We start from the raw sequence: 26,564 nt of genomic DNA on the forward strand, positions 1-26,564 counted from the left end.
ATCCTGGTGTGGGGCAGGGCTGCTGGCAGTTTGGTGGTTTCTGTCAGCTGAGGTTCAGGCTTGCAGTTTCAGAAGGTCTTGATGCTTCCGTGAGTCTTTGGGATTTTACTGACTCCCCTGGAGAAAGTCACCTTCTCCCTCCTTAAAGGCTTTCTGCTGCATCTGGACCCTCATTGCATCTTCCCATCCCAGACCCTAATCCATTCCGATCCCTCAGAGAGATGGGTAGTTAATGAAAGCAGTCAGAGCCATTTCTGCACTTTGTGCCTACGCAGACCCTTGCAGAGAGGGGAGATGCCACCTCACAAAAAGTCAGGCCTCTCAGGGTGATGGGTGGCTCTGAGACACCTGTCCTTTGTGAGCAGTAGTGGCAGCATCTCCAAAGCCACTGGTGCCTTTGGGAAGAGTCTGAGAATAGCAGATTCCTTGAGGCTGCAATGGGGGAGACATGTGGAAGTAGGGCTCCAACGCCCTGCTCAAGGCAGGTCCCAGTAGAGGAGGTATCTTGGGGCCTTTTCCAGGGAAGTTTTGATCAGGCTCTCACCAATACAGCTCAGCATGGAGGGGAGACATTTGCCCCTGCCTGTTGCAACTCTGTAAGGCTAGCAGAACTGCCAGTAACACTCCGATTCTTTCTTTCTTTCTAGGTTACTCCACTCCTGGAGGTTTCCAGTGCAGTCCTAGAGCCCCTGAGGGTGGGGGCAGGATGCCAGGGTGTGTCCCTGTGCCTGTCAACATCTTTGCCAACATCATGATCCCTCTGTGAAAGCAGCTGCAAGTGAATGAGAAGAGGCTATGTATGGATGCGAAGGCTTCCATAAATGCGCCTGGCTTCCCTGGGTGACTTGGGGTGTGGGTTCACCTCCTGGTACCTCTGCTGTGCTGCAAATTTCTCATCTCACAACTGCTGTTACTGCCAATGTGCTCAGCAAATGCTATTGTGTCCCCTCCTTTTCCTAGAAGGTTGTGGTGCCATATAGGACGAGTCCAAGACCCTTATAATAAATGCCCGCATGTCTTGAGTGCCTTTGTGTGAGTGCCCCAAAGCGTCCGTAGCTTGACCTGAGGAAGTCTCAGAGCTCTTGGGCTCCTGGCTCTGTGAGGGGTGAAGATGTGCCCAGGGCCAGGTTGCCCGTGGCACCCAGCCCTCAGTGCTCTGTGAAGGCAGCTGTGGAGCCCGGAGTGCTGGTGCAGAGCCTGCGCAGCCAGGACAGCTGGCATTTCAGCAGACCTCCAGTGTGGGGCTGTCTCCTTGCTTGCGCCTCATGTCAAAGCCTCTGCACCCTTTTCCCTTCACCAGGGCCCCTTGTCCAAGAAAGTAAAGGAAAGGAACGAAGGCTAGTTTGGGCCTTCCGGACTCTCAAGTGTTTCTCCATTGTATCTGTAGCCTTTGTTTTACTAAACAAAATCCCAATCCCCCCCATCCCGAGCTGGAGGTTCCTGAGGGGATGGAGGTGGAAAGCAGCAGCCTGCTCTGCCCAAAGAAAGCAGGATCCTTCCCTCTGGGAAGAGCAGCATCGCCCAAGGAGCCAGCTCTGTCCCTGCCTGATCTTGTGCTGCTCATTTGCACAGGCCTTGTGAGCCTAGAGTGCCTTGGCCACCTTGTGGTGTTACGGCAAGAGCTTTGCTGTGTGTCTGGGTTGAGGAGCCAAGGGAAGGCAGCGAGCAGAGCAGTGCCTGGGGAGTGTGCAAGTGGCGAATGTCCTGCATCCATCTCTTCGTGCTGGCACTTGGTTGTATTGAGCAGAAGAGGCAGCTCTGTGGGGCAGAGACAGTGTGTTTGTAGACCAGGTGGCAGAGCAGAGGTCTGGCGTCAGGCTGATGCCTGGTGCAGTGCTGAGTTGATGTGACAGTGTCAGCACCCCTTTGCAGTGCAGCTGCTCCCTCAGCTGGTCTCTGTCCCTAGAAATGCACTAGAAATGGAAGTGGCATCCTGCTGTCATTGTGCAGGTGCTGCAGTGCAAAGGCTCCCAGCTGGGACTTGATGGCACTAAAGGAAAAGCAAGACCAATTGTTCCCTTTTGTGATTTGTGTGCAGGGTGACAGAGTGGAGCTGTGCCATGACCTGGAGAGAGTCTTGCCAGGAGATGAAAGGTGTTTGCAGAAGACTGTTCTGTGTGGAGTGCTAACAGCGTAATCAAGGGACATGCAAGTGGTCCAGGTGAGCTTCTCCTCTCCTCTCACTTCAGCCTCAGCACCTGACAGACCAGCTCGATGCATATTACTGATGTTTGTGTTTGTGAAGTCATTGGGGCTCAGTATCTGCTAGGCCACCAGCAGACACACTGCTTCTTTTTGTACAGGTGCAGGAGCACCTGGTAGAGCAGCAGTATGGAGGTTAGTGCTGTTTGTGCTTCTGGGGATGGTGTGCCTCAGTCCGTGCTAGGCGAGGAGCATGCACGTGGCTTCAATGCAGACTGAGGTCACTTTTGTTTCAGTATTGAGAGGCCAGTGGTCGGCACATGGCTGCTGTTTTCACTTGTGAGGTCATTCTTGCCTTCCTATAAAATAGGACAGCAGATGGCAGGTGGCTTTGATGAAGGCTGTGAAGTCACTACTTCCTCGGAATGGGATAGGCAAGCAGCAAGCAACTTCCTTTGGTACACACTGTTAGGCCAGTTCTGCATCTATAAATGAAAGGCAAAAAAGGAAACACGATATCACTGTTTGCGATTCTGAGGTGAGTTGTGGCTCAGTGCCTGATAGGCCAGTGCTAGGTGCCTGGGTGCTGTTTGTGGTTGAGAGGTCAGTGGTGGCTCAGTGCCTGATAGGCCAGTGCTAGTGTTGTGGAAAATCAGGCTCGCCAGGCTTCATAACAGGGTCCAACCCTAGGTTCCTGCTGAGTCAGAAGTTCGAAGTCAGATTGGAGAGAAATAAAACTTAATGATACACGTGCGGTAATTACAGCTCGAGCTGGGTGCCTCCAAAGAGGGACCCCAAACAAAGAAATCCCCGGGCAATTATACTCTTACAATCTAAATTCCCCATCCCTTAAGCGATAGTTTGGACCAATAGTAATAGTTAGGTCTGGGTTCTTCCCCTTCTTCATTGGGCCCCTTCATTGTCTCTAGGCAGGCTGCTTCTTATCTTCAAGGTTGGCTACTCCTGCTGTCCGTGTAACTTCTTTCTCTCTCCAGATTGAACCGGCTCTGGGGCCCCCTTTTATTTATCTAAGTAAAAGTTCACAGCCTGAGGCCTAAGGCTTCAGCAAATTTAGCTACTAATGCTAAGCAAGTTATGCTAAGTGATTAATTCTAGGCAGCTTCAGTCCGATATTCTCTAACAGAAATTAAGAAAAAGATTTAAAGCAAAGAAATGTTTTCTTATACTTTCCAGCTTTTTTGTGTGTTCTTAGTGTCTTTCTTGATTTGTTCTGATTCAGTCTACTAGTCTTCTGGAGTGATTATGCATTACCTTTTAATCAGAAAAGGAAAGTGATTTTCAGGACTGGGATGGGATGCAGTCACAGGGTCATGGATGGCTGGTGCCATTGCAGGTGCCCTGGTCCCCTCTGCCCAGCCTCCTTCTGCAGCTCGAAGGGGCTCCAGTCTCCCGCAGGTCCCCTGTGCGAGCTGCCAGGCCCAGGCAGGTGCCTCAGAGACACCAGGGCCTCTCCAAGTGCCACTGGGTGCTTGTGGTTGGAGACGTGAGCTCTGCCTGGAAAGGTGAAGAACTGTTTTCAACGTTAAAAAAAGAAATATATGAGCCCACTTTCATCAGCTGAAATGACTGAATAATGTTAATAAAATGTCAGTGTTTTCCCATGATGATGTAATGGAAATTTTGAGGAAGAGCATGAATCTCAGGAGAGGAAATGTTGATCTGCCCTTAACTTGCGTTAGCAGTGCTCTGTCTCTTATGCTGTGGATTTAACCTCACTAATCTTTCTCATGGTTCACATGCCCTGATTAAACTGATCATTTCTAAAGTGAATTTTGCATCAGACTATCTGGACATATGCACTTTGCATAGTTTTCCAGTCCTCCTCCTCCCCCTTACCCTTTACAATTTAGATACTTCTCGACTCCCTAGTTGCTGCTTTGAGCTTCAGGGAGTCTGAAGCTTGCCTTGTCTTTCAGTAGTCTAATTGTCTCTTCAACCTACTTCTGCACTGTGTGTCTATCCAGCCTTTCCTATCTATTTGTGAAGAACATTTCAAGGAAGGTTCTTCCTTGCAGACCGTGGACCTCACTGGAGGCAACTTCGACTTGACATACAGTTGGGGAGTGTCTTTTATTTCTTACGACACTGGATCAAGTTTATTTGTGTTTGATCGCAATTAAGACAAATCCTTCTGTGCCTGTTTGCAGCTAGTTCTCTGAGGAAAGCAGGTGGGAATTGGTGCACATGAGCTGTAACATTCAGCTGCAGCCTTGAGTGGCAAAAGGTTCGATTTGAACAAGAGTGATCTAAGTTCCCAGTGGCTGATGAGAGAAGTGTCAGGGCTGGGGAGGTGGGGAGCAATATTTTCCATGGATGTCTGACCTCCAGGATGGTGCTTTTTCCCACATGTCTAGACTTCATTAGGAGCCACTCTGGATCAATATCAGTTGGAGAAGGTGGATATCACGCTAGTTTGTAAGCTTAAAAATAAAGAAAACTTTGAAAGCAGAATTTTTTTTTTTTGATGCTCATTGAAATCTTCCTCTTGTAAATACACTCCTGAAACCTCTCCAATTAGCCACAGCACAAGAATTGAAGAGATGAAGAAAATTATGGGGAGAGGCATGGCTCCTTAGGGGCTTTTGCATTTTAATGTCCCCTTGGGTGTCTTTGGTGCTGAGCCCTTGAACCTCAGATGCTGAGAGTAGACTGAAGCAACCTCTCAAGAAGTTTACGTCAGAAGCAAATCCCCAAGTTTCTTGGAGCGTTAATGGGTCCCACTGAGGGCCATTATCAACAAGAGCTCCCTGGTGGCTGATTAGAGCAGAAAGTTGGAGGCCCTGATTGCAGGTAGGCAAAGGCAATGTGAGGGTGGCTGTGATGCCAAGTCAACCTAGATGTGTGTTATCAAGCAGAATGGCCAAGCTCCACAGCCAGCCCCTGCATGGGGAGATCCTCTCCTCACACTTTGCTCAGGCCTGTTCCTGAGGGCAGTGTCAGGGTGGGGGGGGAGCGCAATGCCTAGTGCAGGACAACGATACGGCACCTCCTGGGCTCCGTGGAGGTGAGGAGGCAGCAAGGCCACAGTGCTGTAACGAAACGTCATCTTCTCATAGGCCTCAGTAGCAGAGACACTAGCCATAGCAAATGGGGCGAAGACCTCAGATCTTTTGGAGGCTTTCAGCCTTGGCATTGCCCTCGGTCATCTCCACCACAGGCTGTCGCAAAGCTGCACCTATTTCCCTGCAGCCTGTAGACAACCAACGTGCTTCCCCACCTTTCTCTCACTGCAGGATCCCCCCACCTTTACTGACATCCTGCTGTCCTTGCTGGCTGTTCCTTGAAAGAAAAGGCAAGGGGCTGATCATGGAGTCCCTCTGGGTGTCCTGTTGCACCACAGCACTACCCTACGAGTGACATTCTTGTTACCTGAAGTGCAGTCTGAACCTCTCAAGATGCACTTTGTGGCTCTTTCCCCTTCTCATGCTGCTTCCCACTACCAAGAAAAGCTCCATCGCCTCTAAAACTACCCTGCCACAGGTGACTACTGCACTGGCCTTAGCCTCCACTTCAGCAGGCTAAAGAAGCCCAGTCCCTCAGCCTCTCCATACAGGCCTTGTGCTTCAGACCCCCAATCCCATCTTGGCAGTCCTCCTCTGGACCCTCTCCAGTTGCTCCCCATTGCTCCAGCACTGGGCGTACCACACTGGGACACACTGTTTCAGACATGTGGCCACAGCAGTGCTGAGTGGAGGGGGATAAGAACTGCCCTTGCCTGGGTGGCCATGCTCTTCCTAATGCGGTCCTGTATGCAGCTGGCCTCATTTGTGGTGAGCATGCACCACTGGCTCATATGGCACCCCTCATAATGTCCAGGGCCTTCTCCTCGGGGTCACTCTTCTGCTGGTCATGTCTCTGCCTGTCCTGATGCATGTGTCGTTCTGCCCTGCTGAAGAGCTTTTCAAAGAGGACAGGATGTGGGGTAGACCCCTGCATACCCCACCTTTACCTGGCTTCTTGGTCAAGCATGACCCATTCATGAAAATCTTCTCAGCTCGATCATCTAACCAGCTTTTTGCCCATCTGGATGTCTACTGGACATCCACTACTCTCTTCTCCTCCACAAGTGCAGGCCTTATATCACAGAAGGCAATCAGGTGGGTCAGGAATGATTTACCTTCAGTAGATCTATGCTGACTCTTCCCAGGCACCTTCTTCATGTGCCCAGAATGGTGATCTGAGAGGACTGGCTCCATGACACTCTCCTCAGCAACATGAGGCTGAATGGCCTGCAGCTCCCTGCTTTGTCCTTGTGGCCTTTTTTGAAGATTAGCACAACATATTCCTTCTTCTGCTCATTGGGACCTCCCCTGATCTCCATAACCTTTCAAAGATGATAGAGAGCAGCCTTGGCGTCACAGCAGCCAGCTCTGATGCCAGCAATCCAATCCCATAGACTTCTATGGGTTGAGTTGTAGAGACTTAGGTACTGCAGGTTGGTTTTGTCCTCAGGAGTCCTGACTCTAGGCACAACAGCTGAGGAGACCTTGTGGGTGAAGACGGAAGCCAGGAGGGACTTGACTTCCCCAGACCTAGCTACATCCACTTTTGCTAGAATCCCTGCCCCATTCAGCAGTGAGCCCACATTTCCTTGTTTATTCCTTTACTGTCACTGAAGCAGTAGCAGCTCTTCTTCCTATCCTTCACGTCCCCTGCAAGTGTCTCTATGCCAGGGGAGTATTGGCTTCCTTAACACCATCCTGACTTTGCTGGACAATATTTCTAAATTCCTCCTTTGCAGCCTCGGCCTTCTTCCCCTTTCCGTATGCTGCCTGATTGCCCCGAAGCTCATATGGGAGTTCCCTGTTTAGCCAAGGTGGAGTCCAGAGATGTCTACTGATTTTACAAACTGTTCGTCATGGAGCATTCTTGTGCTTGACGGGTGCTGTACTTAATGACCTGCGGGCTTTCCTGAGCTCCTCTGCCCTTCAGAGCTGCCTCTCTTGGTCCATGCCATGGAAGAGCTCCATACATGCAAGCTACCCCTTCACACATAGGGCATCCCCCTCCTCATCTTGCCTGGTGGTCTCTCCTGAAGAACTTGCACCCTGCCATTGAAGAACCCCAGTCATGCAAGTGATCCCACCACATCTCAGTTATTCCAACCATGTGGCACTCCTGTGACAGCTTGTGCATCTCCATTTGCTCCTGCCTGCACCCCAGGCTGCATATGTTTGCATACATTTTGATATCAGCACCTCAGCTGTGGTGTCAACTGAAGATTTGTCACAGGGAAATATGTTACCAAGGACCCAATGTATGCAAAGGCCTTGATTGCAGGTGCTGACATGCTGGCAAGGATAGCAGGTGGCAATGTAATGGTGAAGAGAGGTTCCTAGTAGGAGATCAAACCCTACAGTGCCCAAGGCCAGGGAGAAACAGAGCTGCGCTGAGCAGGAATGGCAGGAGAGGGTTTGGTTGCCCAAGCTGACTTTGCAGCACCATTTCACCTGTGACAGACTTCTTGAACCAATCCCCGGAAAGGACAAGGTGCCAGTGAAGAAGTCCCTGGGCCTGCGCAGCCTGTGATCCAGCCACCCTGAGGTTCGCATTAGCCTAGTCCCTGTTCATATCATGTGGAGGGATGAGAAGAGGTTCAGGAGGAGGAGAGCAAGAAGGGTTTGAGAGTGCAGAGTCTAGAGGAGAGATGTTGCTGTGATGTGCCTCCCATTTATGCAGCACACATGGATGTAGACAGGATGGACTTTGCCTAAAGGCAGTATTGGGATTCATTTGTTTGGACACATGTAGAAAACTCAAGATGCCCTGCGGTACTTGCCTGGCAATCACTCCAAAGGGGCATGGTTTTCCTAGAGGTGCCATGCTGTATCTGCTAGAGACATGTGGTTGTGCTGGACACCCCAGGCATCTGAAATGGCCCTGCCAGCCTATTTCTATGTCATTAGATCAAGTGTCTGCAGTGAACTACAACAGCTCTTTGTAGCATTGGTATCTACATCTATCTCAGCTTCCTAGTGAGTGGGGCCCTACTTGTAGCAGGCATCTAGTGTCATTTCTGATGGCCAAGGAAATTTCTCACCTGGCCCCCACCTGATGCTCTAGGAGGATGTGGGTCTCATGCTTCCTACATCAGAGCAAGCAGACACTGGCACATGCCTGGGAGCACTTCTGTCTCTTCAACTGTCCCCAGGTGTTTTTGTGTGAGCAACTGACTCCCACCCTCCATCTCCAGTGATTACAATGGCAGCTTAGACAAGGAGCTCACAGGCAGACCTCTATGTTGTGCTCACTTCAGTTTTGGCAGGGGGAATCCCACCTGCTGTGAGTTTGTGGAGTTCACGGGAGGGATCTGAATCCCACTCCAGCCCAGGGGTTTCTAAACGGGCATGAGATGCCCGGATTGACTGATGTGAATCAACACCTGAACCATGTGGCCATGAGCTCCCCTCTTTTCCCCTCTAGGTGTCCTGCCTTGTTAAGAGATGAGAATCGGGGCTTCCAGAGTGGGACATTTCTACCTTTCATAGATAGCCATCCTCTGATGAAATAAACTGCAATGTTGGAATCAGTCTCTCTGCACTCTTTAGAAAAGGACAATAGCTGGTTATTTTAGTCTACTTCAGGGAACATTTCCCAGGAGGAGGGAGCACAAGGGACAGAGAAATTCATGCCTTCAGCTGGGCCCCTGCTCCTGAGTGGGCCCGGGCTTCAGGGACAGAGGGAGCTCATGACAACCTGGCAGCACTGCCCAGAGACAGCTGTGTGCAGGAGCAGCTCCTCTGCAAAGAGCAGCAGGGCTCTGGGCACTGCCTGCTGCTGCTGACATGAGATGAGAGAAGGCAGAGAGAAGTGAAAGGCAGTGTGGAGTGAGACAGAGGAGAGCTCCTTGTGGGAGAAATCTTCACAGCCCTTGACACAGTAAGTCTCTGGCTGCAGGGCAATGGTACTGATGTTCCTGGAGGGGTCTTTTGAACCCAGTCCATCCCAAGACTCTTTTTTTAAAGATTGCTCTCCCAACTTCTCCAGTGCGAAGGATGGGGAGAAGCTTCAGAGCAGGGATTCCTAGCCACACCATCACAGGGACAGGGCATCCCTCTCCTTTCTTCCAGGGAGGGCTGCAGTGGAGTGAAGCCTGGGTGTACACACAGGTCTGCATGGACTGTACTTCAGAGCAGTGTTGCTGTGCCCCAGGGTTCTGTGTGCCCAGGGCAGTGACTCTGCCACCTGTGAAGGTCAGCACTCAGCCTGCCCACAGAGATCCCCACAATGCTGAGGGGAGAAGCTCTGGGTGGGAGGAGAGACCCCTGTCAGGGCAGGTACTTTCTCCCACTGAGAGGCTGCTGTGTGGGTCAGGGCTGGGGAACATATCCAGAGGAGACTTTTCAACAGGAATGCCAAGGGAGGGGATACATGGAAGAGAAGGAGCTGTCATGAGCCTGTGCTTTCAGTTCTTTTCTGTTTGGGTGGAGTGAAATGGGATTGGATCTGTCAGGTTTAGACAGGGGACAGAGGCTCCAAATCAGTGACACTGAGAGAGGATCAGTTCTGGGAGGGACTCAGCAAATGCCTTCATCTACCCCTCAGCCTAAGAGCAGAGCCAGCATCACCTTTCCAGCCTCAGCAAGGTTTCTCTCACCTGCTCCATAGCACCTGCAGACACGGAGGTGCCCTGGGCAGAGCCCTTTGCCTGGGAGGTTTCTGCAGGGCAGAGCTGAGCACCCAGCGGGTGGGATGGGGTGTGTGAGCACTGAGAGGGGAGAGACGTGGGGAGAGAGAAACAGCTCCCCACAGGGACAGCTCCAGGCAGCAGAGTCATGGTCAGAGTGTGAGAGGAAACCATCAACTGCAACGCCTCCTCTCCTCTCCCAGCCAGCACAGCCCTCTGCTCTCAAGGCTGTGGGGTGCGGGGCAGGAGTCGTTTCCTCGGCAGCCGGACATGCAGGAGAGGAGACACTCCTGAGTGCCCCTCTCTCCCTCCCTGGCCCTGCCTCCCTCCACACAAATGTATATAGCTCCATGTTTCCCACCTGTCCATGCTGTCCTTCTGCTTCCCCTTGGACTCTCTGGGCAGGGAGATTTCTGATGCAGTTCAGACACTGACCCTTCAGGTCCTGCCATGCAGATGTGTCCTTGACAGTGAGGTGCCCAAGTGCCCCTCTAACCTGTGGGTCTCTGTGCAATGCAGTGTGGGGGTGTGGGAATGAGCCAACTCTCCCTTCAGGACACCCCATCCTTAGGACATTCTGCCATTTCCTGGGGTGTCTGGCTGGGCTGCAAGCTGCCCTCCACAAGGACACAGCTCTCCCATTGCAGCTGCGTGTTATCTAGGTGCCCCATGGAGAAGCCACCTAGATACTGAGGCCACGCTGAGACATGCTGCTGGGAGGCTGGATGTGGGCAGCTGGAAGGAGCCTGATGTGTTTCAGGCTAGAAGGAGAGGGCTGACACCTCCCTCACATGCCCTCAGAAAGAGTGCTGATGGGCACTTTGCAAGTGCATTCCTCTGCTCTCCGTGGTGTCACTTCTTTTTCGGGTAACACGAGTGCAACTGTCCTCCACCTCCGAGGTGCGAGCACAAGGCAGCTGGGAACAAGGCGGATGGACAGGCAGCTCTGCTCCCTCTGCACTAAAGCCAGAGTGAATCCTTTTGCCTCTCCAGAATCACAGCTGCTCACTCTGAGTGCAGCAGCAATGCTGTGGATTTCTACCTCCAGGAATCCTCCTCAGGTGTGACTGGGTCAGCTAAAGAAAAGCAAAGAAGCCTTAACACTATTCATGAACCCACATTATTTAGAAGTGGGAGTGAAGATGCTGAAAATGCCTTCAACATTATGAGTGGATGAAATCTGACTGGAACTGGGAATATAACAGTGTAGTCACCCCTGTTCCCATATCGGCAGTGCTGTAGGTCAGGCCTGACTCCTCTGGAGCAGAGGGCAGAGGGCCCTGCTCCTCATTGCAAACTCGGCCAGCGCAAACCAGAGGTAAAGCCACAGAGCTCAGTGACACTGCTGCTGAGATGGGGAGAAGTAACGTGTGTGTTTGGGGGAGGTTATGAGAAATTTTTGCTCAGAGAAGCCTGCCCTAACTTGTCAATGTCTCTTCTTCCTCGGACAGTTCACCTGTGCCCCAGAAGAGCAAATGTCCAACAGCAGCTCCCTCAACGAGTTCCTCCTCCTGGCATTTGCAGACACACGGGAGCTGCAGCTCTTGCACTTCTCACTCTTCCTGGGCATCTACCTGGCTGCCCTCCTGGGCAATGGCCTCATCATCACAGCCGTAGCCTGTGACCACCACCTCCACACCCCCATGTACTTCTTCCTCCTCAACCTCTCCCTCCTCGACCTTGGCACCATCTCCATTGTTGTCACCAAATCCATGTCCAATTCTCTGTGGGACACCAGGGCCATTTCCTATTTTGGATGTGTTGTCCAGCTCTTTTTCTTTGCGTTTTTCCTTTTGGCTGAGTATTCTCTTCTCACTGTCATGGCCTACGACCGCTACGTTGCCATCTGCAAACCCCTGCACTACGGGACCCTCATGGGCAGCAGAGTTTGTGTCAAAATGGCAGCAGCTGCCTGGGCCAGTGGTTTCTTCAATGCTGTACTTCACACTGCTAACACATTTTCAATACCACTCTGCAAAGGCAACGTGGTGGAGCAGTTTTTCTGTGAAGTTCCTGAAATCCTCAAGCTCTCCTGCTCAGACTCCTACCTCAGGGAAGCTCGGCTTCTTGTGGTTACTGCCTGTTTAATGTTTGGGTGTTTTGTTTTCATTGTGCTGTCCTACGTGCAGATCTTCTCTGCTGTGCTGAGGATCCCCTCTGAGCAGGGCAGGCACAAAGCCTTTTCCATGTGCCTGCCTCACCTGGCCGTGGTCTCCCTGTTTATCAGCACGGCCATGTTTGCCTGCCTGAAGCCCCCTTCCTTCTCCTCCCCAGCTCTGGATCTGCTGGTGGCTGTTCTGTACTCAGTGGTGCCTCCGGCAGTGAACCCCCTCATCTACAGCATGAGGAACAAGGAGCTCAAAGACGCACTGAGGAAACTGGTTCAGTAGGTACAATGTCAGCACTAGTAACTCTCCCATGTGCATCTGCTCCTCATTCCCAGGATATTTGGCAACATAGCTAGGTGTTGCTCATGTCTTTCTTTCTTTCTTACTTTTCTCTGTTACATTCTCCTAAAAGAAATAAATATTTTGCTTTGTGCCACTTGTCCTCAGGAATCTCTCATTTGAATCTGATCCAGAGACCGTGTTGAAGCAGGAAGCCAGGCTTCCGCCTTCATCAGCAGAGATGGGAGAACCTCTGAGCCCGCTAGTCTGAGCTCCCTGGATGCCTTCAGTGCAATGAGGAGAGTTTCCCTTTGCAGTGTCTCTTTTGGTGCAGACACCAAGGGAGCTCAGGGGCACAGAGTCAGGCTCCGACGAGTACAGTCGTTTGCAGACCATGGCTCCTGTGTCCCTTAAGAGAGCTCAGCTCCTGTGGCCACAGTCAGGGTATGATCTCACACCCCTCTCCTGTGAGGGTGGCAGCTGGCTGTCACCATGGGTTGGTCCCTTCCCTCCACAGCATTCCAACACTCCAAGCATAGTGAGAGTGGAAAGGAGAAGAGTCTGGATGAAGTCTGTGGGGACAGACCCTCTGCTCCTCAGGACTGTTTCCCCCACTGCCACAGCAGGCATTTCCTCCCTGCAGCCTTCACTTGGGGGCTGCAGCTTTCTTGGAGATACGTCCACCAACAGCAGCAGGACTTTCTCTTCTCAGGGCTTTTCTTCTTGTTTCCACACTGCCCTGCCTTGCTCTGATGCGTGTGTATGGCCTCAGTGCTCTTGTAATGTGCTGGTGGAAGGTTTGTGCTTCCCTGTGCATTCATGTGAGCTCAGGCAGGACCAGGCATTGGGGGCATTTAGGGCAGACCTGGCCTGCACAAGAACATTGCTATAATAAAAGGGGATCCCCTCCATCACCTGCCTGAAGTCTGGCCTTTCTTCGGAAGCCGGAGTCAAAAATACACCCAAAGACATTGCACCATAAAAGGGCCTGCTGCTCTGCTTGTGACCTCCGTGGGATGCAGGGGACAAGCTCAGAATCTACATGTGATCTGTTAGGGACTGAGGGCGGGATCGAGGATTCATCTGCTGGTGACCATTGCCAGTGGAGCTGGGGAATGGTCTCTGAATTTCCTGTCTGAGGCTGTCCCACAGGTGACAGTGCTGATGAGAGATGCCCATCCTTCTGGAGGGGAATCTGAGCCCCCAGGAGAGCTCAGGGCATCTCCAGGCACAGCGTGTGCCTGGTGTGGGCAGTGAGTGGAGCCTCACAAAGGGAGGGATGGTCCACGGTGGAGTGACCAGAAGGTAGAGCACTAAATGCAGGTATGCATGGGGAAAGGAGGGCTCTGCAATCCCCAGAGAGGCAGTGGGGAGCCAGGAGGTGCAGGGAAGGGGCACTGGAGAGTGATTCCTGCACCCTCGGAGAAACACCACAGGCTGGAGCTAGTGCACGCCCAAACACATCTCCTGCCATTGCAAACACCCTGGCATCACTCTGAGCACTGCCCATGAGCACAGACATGCACCAGCAGTATCAGTGGTGTTTTGCCGTGTCTAGCTGGATCTGCTTCCTGCTGTGACCAGCATGGCCAGGGCCGAGTCAGGAGTCACACCATGGCCTCATGACCCCCCAGCCGCTCACTCTGCAGAGCAGTACTGCCAGTGGAGGGCACTGTGGGGAGCACAGGGCAGGGGTGCAGGAACAGAAAGGCTCTCTGGGGAGCAGGGATGTCCCAGGAGAGAAGCAGGGCAGCATTCAGAGATAGGAAATGAGAAGGAGAAGCAGGTTTCCCTGTGCACCAGCTGGGGGCAGGCAGCTCTGTCCCCGGGGCAGTAGTAGCTGCCAGAGGGGCTGCAGGGCCAGGGCTCTTGTGCTGTGCTGGGCAACAGGGTGGGCATGGAGGGGTTGCAGGCAGACAGGGAGGGGGATGTGCTGTGCACAAGAGCAGGGGAGACAGAGAATGACTGGTGTCATTGCGGGGCCTCATCCCCCTTGCTGGGGACCTGCTGCCCTTGTCCTTGGGCCTGGCCTGAGTTACACTGTGGACATGCCTGTGCCTGGCCCTGCACCTCTTGGGTCCTGACCTGTCCCTCTTCCCATCCTTCAGACCTGACTCCCCATCTCTCCTTGCACCTGCCTCCTCTCTACAGTCAAGAAAGCATTGTCAAGGGAAGCTGGGACTGAGCAGATCCCAAAGAAGTCTGTAGGTACAAAAGGTGACCTGATATCCATACCAGCAGCTCTTGCCTAACAGCCAATTTAAAGGTGTAGGGGGAGCTTTGGATTTGGACCCCTACCCAGGGAACAGTGCACAGAAAGTCTTAGCTGGGTGAAAAAGCGAGCCAGACATTTGGGCCTGATTTTATGATGCCTAGTTATGACAATAGGTCTTTCTGTACCACAGCTCAACTGTTTATGAACCATTTGTGACAGGGTTCCTGCTACACAGAGTATGGAGTATGTTGTTGGGAGCACCAGGAGTGGGACTGCTCCGTGCGGGAAGTGGAGCTGGGAGCTGAGGGTGCCGGCAAGGCAGGCAGGGCAGGGAACCACTGATGAGAGGTGTTGTCCCGCACTGCCTGGACAAAAAAAAGCAGAGCAGGTTTGGGGATGGTAACTGGGGTCAGGCACTGTCCAGTGATGGGCAGACAAGACTGGAGGGCTCCAACCAGCCCTGCTTTGTGCAGGAGGTTGGACTGGAGACCTCTAGAGGCCCCTGCCCACCAAAACTCCTCTGTGATTCCATGAATTCTTGCTCCTCAGACTCTGCTCCGGCACAGCTGGCACAGGGACAAGAGCACCTAGGGCAGGGCAGAACGAGCCCGGGTGGGAGAGCGTCAGGGGGAAGATCCAAAGCTCAACCCTGGCTGAGACCTGGGCTTTGGAAAACTCCCTCACGCACCCCAAGAGGCTCCGTCTGCCTCTTCCCCCTGCCCTGTGCTCCCCTCCCATCAGCCAAAGCAGAGTCCAGCATCTCCTGGGGACTCTCTTGCCCACAGGGAGGAGAGGGAGGGCCTTCACCAGCCCCACACTGCCATTTCCACCCCCAGCCTGTGCAGTTCTGTTTGCCTGGCTCTGCCCGCTTGCCTTCCCCACAGTCACGGCTGCACTGAAGCCCATGAAAATCCCAGTGCTCCTACCCTCGAGCTGACATCCACCCCAAACCTGGAGCCTGGCTGGCCACACAGGCATCTCCCATCCAGTGCCCTGGCTGTGCAGCTGAGGGCAGGGGTCTTCGCCCCAATTTCCCTGCTCCTCTCCCTGCTCCCGGCACCACTGCTTCTGTGCCCATGTCAAACCCTCTTGCTGCTAGACTGCCCTGGGGCCTGAGGCAGCTCCAGCTCCCTCCAGGGCTGTGCTGGAGCCTTTCAGGAGTGGGCTGAGGGGAGGCTGGCACCAGAGACCTCGGACATGAAAAGGGCTGGGTTATTTTTAGATTACTATTAAATGATCCCCCCGGAGTCTGGGGGATCTGAGCACCTAGCCCCTGCCCAGCCCAGGCTGTGCCCCATGTGGGTTTTAGCAGACACCATGCTCTTGGATCTGCTGGGGTCTGGTGCAGAAGAGAGGCTGTACAAGGCTGGCCTTTTCCCCTCTGTTGGGATACAGAGATATGCAGGAAGACGGAGCTGGCCATGGACCACTCAACAGCTGGGGTGAGCAGCCAGTGCTGGAAAGGGGTGATGTGAGGGGCTGGTCTGGGACAATGGCCATGGGGCAGCTTCCCCAGTGTCTCCATGCAACACAGGGAACAACCTGGGCTCTTCTCTTCTGCACCCGCCTTGCAGTCCTGGTGCCTTTCCCAGGAGACCTGCATTTGCCCCACAAGCACACGGCTCTGTGCTCCCACACTGCAGTTCACACCCAGTAGCTGAATGGCAGCAGTTTTCCTCTCCCACGACCATGTGCGCCTGTGCCAGGCTCAGGTATTTGGTGCACATCTCCCAGGGGAAGGTAGCAGGTGGGGGAGGCTGCAAGAGATTTTGAGGATCCAAAGCAGTGGGTTCTGGAGTTGGGGGGATTATCTGCACCTAAGGAGGACCTCAGTGAGGCCATCATTTATAAATACCATCTGACAAGCAAGTAAAGAGTTAACAGGACTGAAGAAGTTTGCCAACTGATATGTGCAAGGCTGTGGAATAGAAGAGTTAACAGGGTTAAAGAAGTCTACCACCTGATAAGGCTGTGGGATCGAAACTGCACGGACCCCCAGGGAGGGAGGAAGCTATACGGCAGTGTTGCGGTCTTGCCTCGCTAGCAGGGTCCTCCCAAGCAGACAAACAAACAGACCTGTGATTGTGAAACTCGCAGAGGTCAGCAAAAGCAGTGTTTGCCCAGAGTCCCAGCCATATAGAGAGAGACTTGGCAGCTGTGAGATTTTGAGCAGGGACGGGAACGTGACCTGACCATCCTCTCCGGCTGGACCATGAGTATCCCCCCACACACACACCCTTTTCCTGGGACACTGGGTTAAGGTAACTCCTCGAGGTTGAGAGTCCTCTCACTAGGAGACTGAACAAGCTAGCTTTCAAGTCGGGATAAGCAGTGCTTCCAATTAATAACGCAGTAATTGATGGTTTGGAGTTCTCCTTTCTAAATTAGTAATCACATTATTTTAATGGATGTTACTAATCCAAGAGTTTGCGTGAGAAAATAAACATATTTTTTATTACGTTACTGTCTCAGTCATTACTATTGAACCTTCATAGCGTGACAGTGCTGTCCTACGTGCAGATCTTCACTGCTGTGCTGAGGATCCCCTCTGAGCAGGGCAAGCACAAAGCCTTTTCCATGTGCCTCCCTCACCTGGCCGTGGTCTCCTTGCTTGTCAGCACTGCTGTGTTTGCCTACCCCCTCCATCTCCTTGCCAGCTCTGGATCTGGTGCTGGCTGTTCTGTACTCGGTGGTGCCTCCAACAGTGAACCCTCTCATCTACAGCATGAGGAACAAGGAGCTCCAGGAGGCAGTGAGCAAACTGTTTCAGCTGGTACTAGTTCAGCAGCAATGAGCTGCCCATCTCTCCTCACAAGCAACTCCCAGGTTATCTCAGTTTATCTCCAGTAACTCTTGTACTTTGCCCGTTGTGTCTGTGATAGCCACGTTTGTACACAAATGTCTGAATTCCTCCCACTTCTCCAGAGGCGCAAAGCCCATCCCTCTGACCCAGAGGCCTTCTGCAAAGCTGCTGATCACTGTGTCAGAGCTGGCCTCCCAAGCAGCACCGCTGTAATAAAAGGGGACGTCCTTAGTACTGTGCCTGAAGGTTGGGCTCTTCTTCCCAAGCTGGAGCCAAGAATTTGCTCAGGGAATTGTCCCCAAAAAGGCCCTGTTGCCATGCCTGGGTTTTCCATGGGCTAAGGGGCATCAGCTCATAGGGTGATGTGTGAGGGAATGAGGGCTGGATTCAGCTGTCACTTGTGGGTGTCCAGTGTCCCTGGAGAGGGTGACTGGTCAGAGGTCTCTGCCGGGGACTGTCCCACCTATTAGAGAGCTGGTGATGGATGCCCATCCTTCTGGAAAGGAGTATGGAGCCACCAGAAGAGCACAGGGGATCTCCAGGGACAGCACATTCCTGGGATGGGCACTGAGTGGAGACTCCCCAAAGCAAGTGGAGTCACCCAAAGCAAAGGGCTAAACCAAAGAATGCACCAAATCAGGGCTCTGCAGTCTCAGGAGAGGCAGTGGGCTGGGTCTATGACACCCCTGAGCCATTGGAAATGCCCTGTGATTGCTCCAAGCATCCTCCACAGCCACAGACCCTGGGGAGGGTGTTGTCAGGTGCAGTGATGCTGGTCCAGCTGGGCCTGCCCTGACCAGCACAGCCAGTGAGGCCCCAAAGCCCGCTCACCATGCAGAGCAGCACCCCCAGCTCGGGGCCCTGCAGGGAGCACAAGTGCAGGAGAGGTGCAGGAACGGCCCTCTAGGCCAGAATGGACACACTGACCTGGGGAAAGGCCCTCTGGGGAGCAGGGATATCTCTGGAGAAGAGCAAAGGAGCAATTGTGTGCTTGTGGGGAGGAATAAATGAAAACCTGTTTCTGTGTGTGTCAGCTCGGGGCAGGCTGTTCTGTCACTGGAGGTGCCTGAGGAGCCTCAAGGCCAGGACTCTTGTGCTGTGCTGGGCAGAGGGGCTGCCCAGAGGGGCTGCAGGCAGCCAGGGTTAAGGATCTCCTGGTCATGAGAGCAGTGGAGACATGGAGTGACTGGCCTCCATTTCCTTGTGCCACTGCTGGCCCCCAGCCCCCCGGGGGCTGATGGGGAGGCTGACACCCCTCTCTGCCCCCCAGGACCTGCTGTGCCCTTCAGAGGTGCTGGGGCTGTGGTGTGAGTGCCCAGAGCTCTGCAGCCCTCTGTGGTGGGCACTGCTGTGGGGCCACTGCCAGCCTGGACTGCTCTGCTGGGTGGGCTGGGGAGAGGGCAGGGGAGGTGGGGAGATGCAGGGAGGGTCTGGGCTGGGCTGGAAAGGATGCAGGAGAGGAAAAATGCCAGCAGGCAGCTCCTGTGTGTGAACAGCAGTGCAGGAGCACATGGCCATGTGCTTGCAGGGCAAATGCAGGTCTCCTGGGAAAGGCACCAGGACATGGAGGGTGCAGGAGAGAAGAGCCCAGGTTGTTCCCTGTGTTGCATGGACACACTGGGAAAGCTGCCCCATGGCCATTGTCCCACACCAGCCCCTCACATCACCCCTTTCCAGCACTGGCTGCTCACCCCAGTTGTGGGGTGCTCCATGGCCACCTCCGTCCTCCTCCAGGTCTCCGTATCCAGACACAGGAGAAAAGGCCAGCCTTGCACGGCCTCTCTTCTGCACCACACCCCAGCACATCCCAGAACATGGCTGTCTGCTATCACCCCCGTAACTGGGAGGCCTCAGGCAGAGCTTCCTCTGGAAAGCTGAGGCAAAGAAGACATTTAATGCCCCAGCCCTTTTCATGTCCAAGGTCTCTGGTGCCAGCTCCAGCTGAGCTCTGCCTTTCCTCACTCCATCCCTGCATGCACAGAAAAGATCTCAGTGCTCCCCCTGGGCAGCCCGTCCCCCTTCCACCCTTGTGCACTTCCTGCCTGGCACCCTGAGTGCTGGTGCTGCTGCCAGGGCAGAGGTGGAGGATCACCCAGAGTGGTTCCTCAGGGAGGTCCCCAGGGAAAAGCTGTGCCCAGACCCAGCCTCAGACCCAGACCCAGTGTGGCAGAGGGGAGCTGCCCTCTCCCCACCCACCCTGGCACTACCAGCCCCACCTCAGACCACTCCTGAAAGGCTCCAGCGCAGCCCTCGAGGGACCTGGAGCTGCCTCTCCTAACTGTGCATCATAAAATCTGACCCAAGTGGCTGCCCTCACTTTTTCATCCACCTAAGACTCCGCGGGCAGTGTTAACTGAGTAGGGGTCCAGATCTGAAGCTCTCCTTACACCTTTACACTGGCTGCCAGGCAAGCGTTGCTGTGGATATATGGTCATCTTTTGCACCTAAAACCTTCTCTGGGTGCTGCTCGGGTCCCAGCATCCCTTTCTAAGGCTTTCTTGACTGTAGTGTGGAGGCAGGTTTGAGGTAGAGATGGGGAGTCGGATCAGCAGGATGGGGAGAGGGACAGGTCTGAATGTGAGAGGTGCAGGGCCAGGCACAGGCATTTCCACAGCATAACTCAGGCAAGGCTCCAGCCTGTGATTCTTCCCTGAGGGTGCAGCAATCACTCTCCAGTGCCCCTTCCCTGCACCTCCTGGCCCCCCACTGCCTTTCCTGAGACTGCAGAGCCCTCCTTTCCCTATGTATACCTGCATTTAGTGCTCTACCTTCTGGTGACTCTACTGTGGACTGTCCCTTACTTTGTGAGGCTCCACTCACTGCCCACACCAGGCACACGCTGTCCCTGGAGATCCCCTGAGCTCTCCTGGGGGCTCAGATTCCCCTCCAGAAGGATGGGCATCTCTCATCAGCACTGTCACCTGTGGGACAGACTTGGGCAGGAAATTCAGAGACCATTCGCCAGCTCCACTTGCACTGGTCACCAACCGATAAATCCTGGATCTGTAAGGGATCAATATGCCAACAGACTTCATCCAGACTCTCCTCCTTTCCACTCTTGCTCTGCTTGCAGTGTTGGAACTCTGTAGAGGGAAGGGACCAGCCCATGGTGACAGCCAGCTGCCACCCTCACAGGAGAGGGGTGTGAGATCATACCTTGACTGTGGCCACAAGAGCTGAGCTCTCTTAAGGCATATGGGACCCATGCTCTGGCGACGCCTGTACTCGTCGGAGCCTGACTCTGTGCCCCTGAGCTCCCTTGGTGTCAGCACCAAAAGACACACTGCAAAGGGAAACTCTCCTCATTGCACTGAAGGCATCCAGGGAGCTCAGACTAGCAGGCTCGGAGGTTCTCCCATCTCTGCTGATGAAGGCGGAAGCCTGGCTTCCTGCTTCAACACAGTCTCTCGATCAGATTCAAATGAGAGATTCCCGAGGACACATGGCACAAAGCAAAATATTTATTTCTTTTAGGAGAATGTAACAGAGAAAAGTAAGTAAGAAAGAAAGCCATGAGCAACACCTAGCTATGTTGCCAAATACCCTGGGAATGAGGAGCAGATGCACATGGGAGAGTTACTGGTGCTGACATTGTACCTACTGAACCAGTTTCCTCAGTGCGTCTTTGAGCTCCTTGTTCCTCATGCTGTAGATGAGGGGGTTCAGTGTTGGAGGCACCACTGAGTACAGAACAGTCACCACCAGATTCAGAGCTATGGAGGAGAGGGAGGGGGGCTTCAGGGCGGCAAATATTACAGTGCTGAAACACAGAGAGACCACAGCCAGGTGAGGCAGGCACATGGAAAAGGCTTTGTGCCTGCCCTGCTCAGAGGGGATCCTCAGCACAGCACTGAAGATCTGCACATAGGACAGCACAATGAAAATGAAACACCCAAAGGCTAAACAAGCACTAATCATAAGTGCCCAAAACCCCCTGAGGTAGGAGTCTGAGCAGGAGAGCCTGAGAACTTTGGGAAATTCACAGAAGAACTGCTCCACAACATTGCCTTTGCAGAGTGGTATTGAAAATGTATTAGCAGTGTGCAGCACAGCACTGAGAAAACCACTGGCCCAGGCAGCTGCTGCCATTTTGGCACAAGCTCTGCCACCCATGATGGTCCCGTAGTGCAGGGGCTTGCAGATAGCAACAAAGCGATCGTAGGCCATGACTGTGAGAAGAGAATACTCCGCCAAAAGGAAGAAGATAATGAGAAAGAGCTGGACAACACATCCTGAGTAGGAAATGGCCCTGGTATCCCACAGAGAATTGGACATGGATTTGGGGACAATGACGGAGATGGAGCCAAGGTCGAGGAGGGAGAGGTTGAGGAGGAAGAAGTACATGGGGGTGTGGAGGTGGTGGTCACAGGCTACGGCTGTGATGATGAGGCCGTTGCCCAGGAGGGCAGCCAGGTAGATGCCCAGGAAGAGCGAGAAGTGCAAGAGCTGCAGCTCCCATGTGTCTGCGAATGCCAGGAGGAGGAACTCATTCAGGGAACTGCTGTTTGACATTTGCTCCTTTAGGGCACAGGAGTGACTGTCCAAGGAAGAAGAGACATTGACAAGTTAGGGCAGACTTCTCTGAGCAAAAATTTCTCATAACCTCCCCCAAACACACACACATTAACTCTCCCCATCTCAGCAGCACCATCATTGAGCTCTGTGGCTTGAGCTCTGCTTTGTGCTGGATGAATTTGACATGAGGAGCACGGACGTCTGCGCGTGGGCTCCAGAGGAATCAGCCCTGACCTACAGCACTGCAGACATGGCAACAGGGGTGACTGAACTGTTATATTCCCAGTTCCAGTCAGATTTCATCCACCCATAATGTTGAAGGCATTTTCAGCATCTTCACTCCCACTTCCACATAATGTGGATTCATGAATAGTTTTAAGGCTTTTTTGGTTTCCCTTAGCTGACCCTGTCACACCTGAGGAGGATTCTTGGAGGTAGAAATCCTCAGCATTGCTGCTGCACTCAGAGTGAGCAGCTGTGATTCTGGAGAGGCAAAAGGATTTACTCTGGCTTGAGTGCAGAGGGAGCAGAGCTGGCCTGTCCACCTGCCTTCTTCCCAGCTGCCCTGTGCTCGTACCTCAGAGGTGGAGGACAGTTGCACTTGTGTTACCCGAAAAAGAAACGACACCGCAGAGGGCAGAGAAATCCACTTGCAAAGCACCCATCAGCGCTCTTTCTGAGGGTATGTATGTGAGGGAGGTTTCAGCCCTCTCCTGAGTGTCTCCTCTCCTGGAGGTCCAGCTGCTGAGGAAATGACTCCTGCCCTGCACCCCACAGCCTTGAGAGCAGAGGGCTGTGCTGGCTGGGAGAGGAGAGGAGGCCTTGCAGTTGACAGTTTCCTCTCACACTCTGACCATGACTCTGCTGCCTGGAGCTGTCCCTGCGGGGAGCTGTTTCTCTCTCCCCACGTCTCTCCCCTCTCAGTGCTCACACACCCCATCCCACCCGCTGGGTGCTCAGCTCTGCCCTGCAAAAACCTTCTGGGCGAAGGGCTCTGCCCAGGCGCTGCTCCATGTTTTTAGGTGCTATGGAGCAGGTGAGAGAAACCTTGCTGAGGCTGGAAAGGTGATGCTGGCTCTGTCCTTAGGCTGAGGGGTGGATGAAGGCATTTGCTGAGTCCCTCCCAGAACTGCTCCTCTCTCAGTGTCACTGTTTTGGAGCCTCTGTCCCCTGTCTAAAGCTGACAGATCCAATCCCATTTCACTCCACCCAAACAGAAAAGAACTGAAAGCAGAGGCTCATGACAGCTCCTTCTCTTCCATGTATCCCCTGCCTTGGCATTCCTGTTGAAAAGTCTCCTCTGGATATGTTCCCCAGCCCTGACCCACACAGCAGCCTCTCAATGGGAGAAAGTACCTGCCCTGACGGGGGTCTCTCCTCCCACCCAGAGCTTCTCCTCTCAGCGTTGTGTGGAGCTCCCTGGGTAGGCTGAGTGCTGATCCTCACAAGCAGCAGAGTCACTGCCCCAGGCACACAGCACCCTGGGGCACAGCGACACTGCTCTGAATTAGAGTCCGTGCAGACCTGGGTGTGCACACCCAGGCTTCATACCCCTGCCGCCCTCCCTGGAAGAAAGGAGCAGGATGCCCTGTCCCTGTGATGGTTTGTCAGGGAATCCCTGCTCTGAAGCATCTCCTTCTCCTCCTCTGAAAAGAAGCTGGGAGAATGATCCTTAAAAAACTGCCATGGGGTAGGATGGATTTAGAAGACCCCTCCAGGATCCACAGTAGTATTGCCCTGCAGCCAGAGACTTACTGTGTGCAAGGCTGTGAAGATTTCTCCCACAAGGAGCTCTCCTCTGGCCTCCCACTCCACACTGCCTTTCACTTCTCATCTCATGTCAGCAGCAGCAGGCAGTGCCCAGAGCCCTGCTGCTCTTTGCAGAGGAGCTGCTCCTGCACACAGCTGTCTTTGGGCTGTGCTGCCCAGTTGCCATGAGCTAACTCTGTCCCTGAAGCCCGGCCCCGCTCAGGAGCAGGGGCCCAGCTGAAGGCATGAATTTCTCTGTCCCTTGTGCTCCCTCCTCCTGGGAAATGTTCCCTGAAGTAGACTAAAATAACCAGCTATTGTCCTTTTCTAAAGAGTGCAGAGAGACTGATTCCAGCATTGCAGTTTATTTCATCAGAGAATGACTATCTATGAAAGGTGGAAATGTCCCACTCTGGAAGCCCCCATTCTCATCTCTTAACGAGGCAGGATTCCTAGAGGGGAAAAGAGGGGAGCTCATGGCCACATGGTTCAGGTGTTGATTCACATCAGTCAATCTGGGCATCTCATGCCCGTTTAGAAGCCCCTGGGCTGGAGTGGGATTCAGATCCCTCCCGTGAACTCCACAAACTCACAGGAAGTGAAAATAAAAGTGGGCACAACATAGAGGTCTGCCTGTGAGCTCCTTGTCTAAGCTGCCATTGTAATCACTGGAGATGGAGGGTGGGAGTCAGTTGCTCACACAAAAACACCTGGGGACAGTTGAAGAGACAGAAGTGCTCCCAGGCATGTGCCAGTGTCTGCTTGCTCTGATGGAGCAAGCGTGAGACCTACATCCTCCTAGAGCATCAGGTGGGGGCCAGGTGAGAAATTTCCTTGGCCATCAGAAATGACACTAGATGCCTGCTACAAGTAGGGCCCCACTCACTAGGAAACTGAGATAGATGTAGATACCAATGCTACAAAGAGCTGTTGTAGTTCACTGCAGACACTTGATCTAATGACATAGAAATAGGCTGGCAGGGCCATTTCAGATGCCTGGGGTGTCCAGCACAACCACATGTCTCTAGCAGATACAGCATGTAACCTACAGGAAAACAATTCCCCTTTGGAGTGATTGCTGGGCAAGTAGCACAGGGCACCTTGGGTTTTCTACATGTGTCCAAACAAATGAATCCCAATAATGCCTTTAGGCAAAGTCCATCCCATCTACATCCATGGGTGCTGCATAAATGGGAGGAGGCATATCACAGCAACGTCTCTGCTCTGGACTCTGCACTCTCAAACCCTCCTCGCTCTCCTCCTCCTGAACCTCTTCTCATCCTGCCAGATGATATGAACAGGGACTAGGCTAATGCGAACCTCAGGGTGGCTGGATCACAGGCTGCCCAGGCACAGGGACTTCTCCAGTGGCTTCCTGTCCTTCCTGGAGCTTGGTTCAAGAAGTCTGTCACAGGCCCAATGGTGCTGCCGAGTTAACTCGGGCAGCCAACCCCTCTCCTGCCATTCCTGCTCGGCCCTGCTCTGTTTCTCCTTGGCCTTGGGCACTGCAGGCTTTGCTCTCTTAGTGGGAACCTCCCTTCACCTTTACATGGCCGTCTGCTATCCATGACAGCATTTCACCATGTGCAATCAAAGCCTTTGCATACATAAGGTCCTTGGTAACAGTTTTCCTGTGACAAATCTTTGGTCGATGCCACAGCTGAGGTGCTGTTATCAAAATGTATGCAAACATATGCAGCCTGGAGTGCAGGCAGGAGGAAATGGAGATGCACAAGCTGTCACAGGAGTGCCACATTGTTGGAATAACTGAGGTGTGGTGGGATCATTCTCATGATGGAGTCCTACAATGGCAGGGTGCAAGTTCTTCAGGAGAGACCACCAGGCAAGATGAGGAGGGGGATGTCCTATGTGTGAAGGGGTAGCTTGCATGTATGGAGCTCTTCCATGGCATGGACCAAGGGAGGCAGTTCTGAAGGGCAGAGGAGCTCAGGAAAGCCAGCAGATCATTAAGGACAGCACCTGTCAAGCACAAGAATCCTCCATAACAAACAGTTTGTAAGATTAGCAGACATCTCTGGAGCCCAGCTTGGCTAAACAGGGAACTCTCACGTGAGCTCCAGAGCAATCAGGCAGCATACAGAAAGGGGAAGAAGGGCGAGGCTGCAAAGGAGGAATTTAGAAATATTGTCCAGCAAAGTCGGGATGGTGTTAAGGAAGCCAAAGGTCCCCTGGCATAGAGACACTTGCAGGGGATGTGAAGGATAGGAAGAAGAGCTGCTACTGCTTCAGTAACAGTAAAAGAATAAACAAGGAAATGTGGGCTCACTGCTGAATGGGGCAGGGATTCTAGCAAAAGTAGATGTAGGTAGGTCTGGGGAAGTCAAGTCCTTCCTGGCTTCAGTCTTCACCCACAAGGCATCCCCAGCTGTTGTGCCTAGAGTCAGGACTCCTGAGGAGAAAACCAACCCACAGCACCTTGAGTCTCTAGAACTCAACCCATAGAAGTCTATGGGATTGGATGGCTGGCATCCAAGGACATGCAGAGAGCTGGCTGCTGTGACAGCAAGGCTGCTCTCTGTCACCTTTGAAAGGTTGTGGAGATCAGGGGAGGTCCCAATGAGCAGAAGAAGGAATATGCTCTGCCCAACTTCGAAAAAGGCCCCAAGGACAAAGCAGGGAGCTGCAGGCCATTCAACCTCACTTTGGTGAGGAGAGTGTCATGGAGCGAGTCCTCTCCAATCACCATTCTGGGCACATGAAGACGGTGCCTGGAAACAGTCAGCATGGATTTACTGAAGGTAAATCATTCCTGACCCGCCTGATTGCCTTCTGTGATATAAGGCCTGCACTTGTGGAGGAGAAGAGAGTGAATGTCCAGTAGACATGCAGATGGGCAAAAAGATGGTTGGATGATGGAGGTCAGAGGGGTTTTCACAAATGGGTCATGCTTGACCAGGAAGACAGGTAAAGGTGGGGTATGCAGGGGTCTACCCCACATCCTGTCCTCTTTGAAAAGCTCTTCAGCAGGGCAGAACAACACGTGCATCAGGACAGGCAGAGACCTGACCGGCAGAGGAGTGACCCTGAGGAGAAGGCCCTGGATGTTACGAGGGGTGCCATATGAGCCAGTGGTGCATGCTCACC

This window comes from Apteryx mantelli, unplaced genomic scaffold, assembly GCF_036417845.1.
Source record: "Apteryx mantelli isolate bAptMan1 unplaced genomic scaffold, bAptMan1.hap1 HAP1_SCAFFOLD_20, whole genome shotgun sequence".
NCBI lineage: Eukaryota > Metazoa > Chordata > Aves > Apterygiformes > Apterygidae > Apteryx > Apteryx mantelli.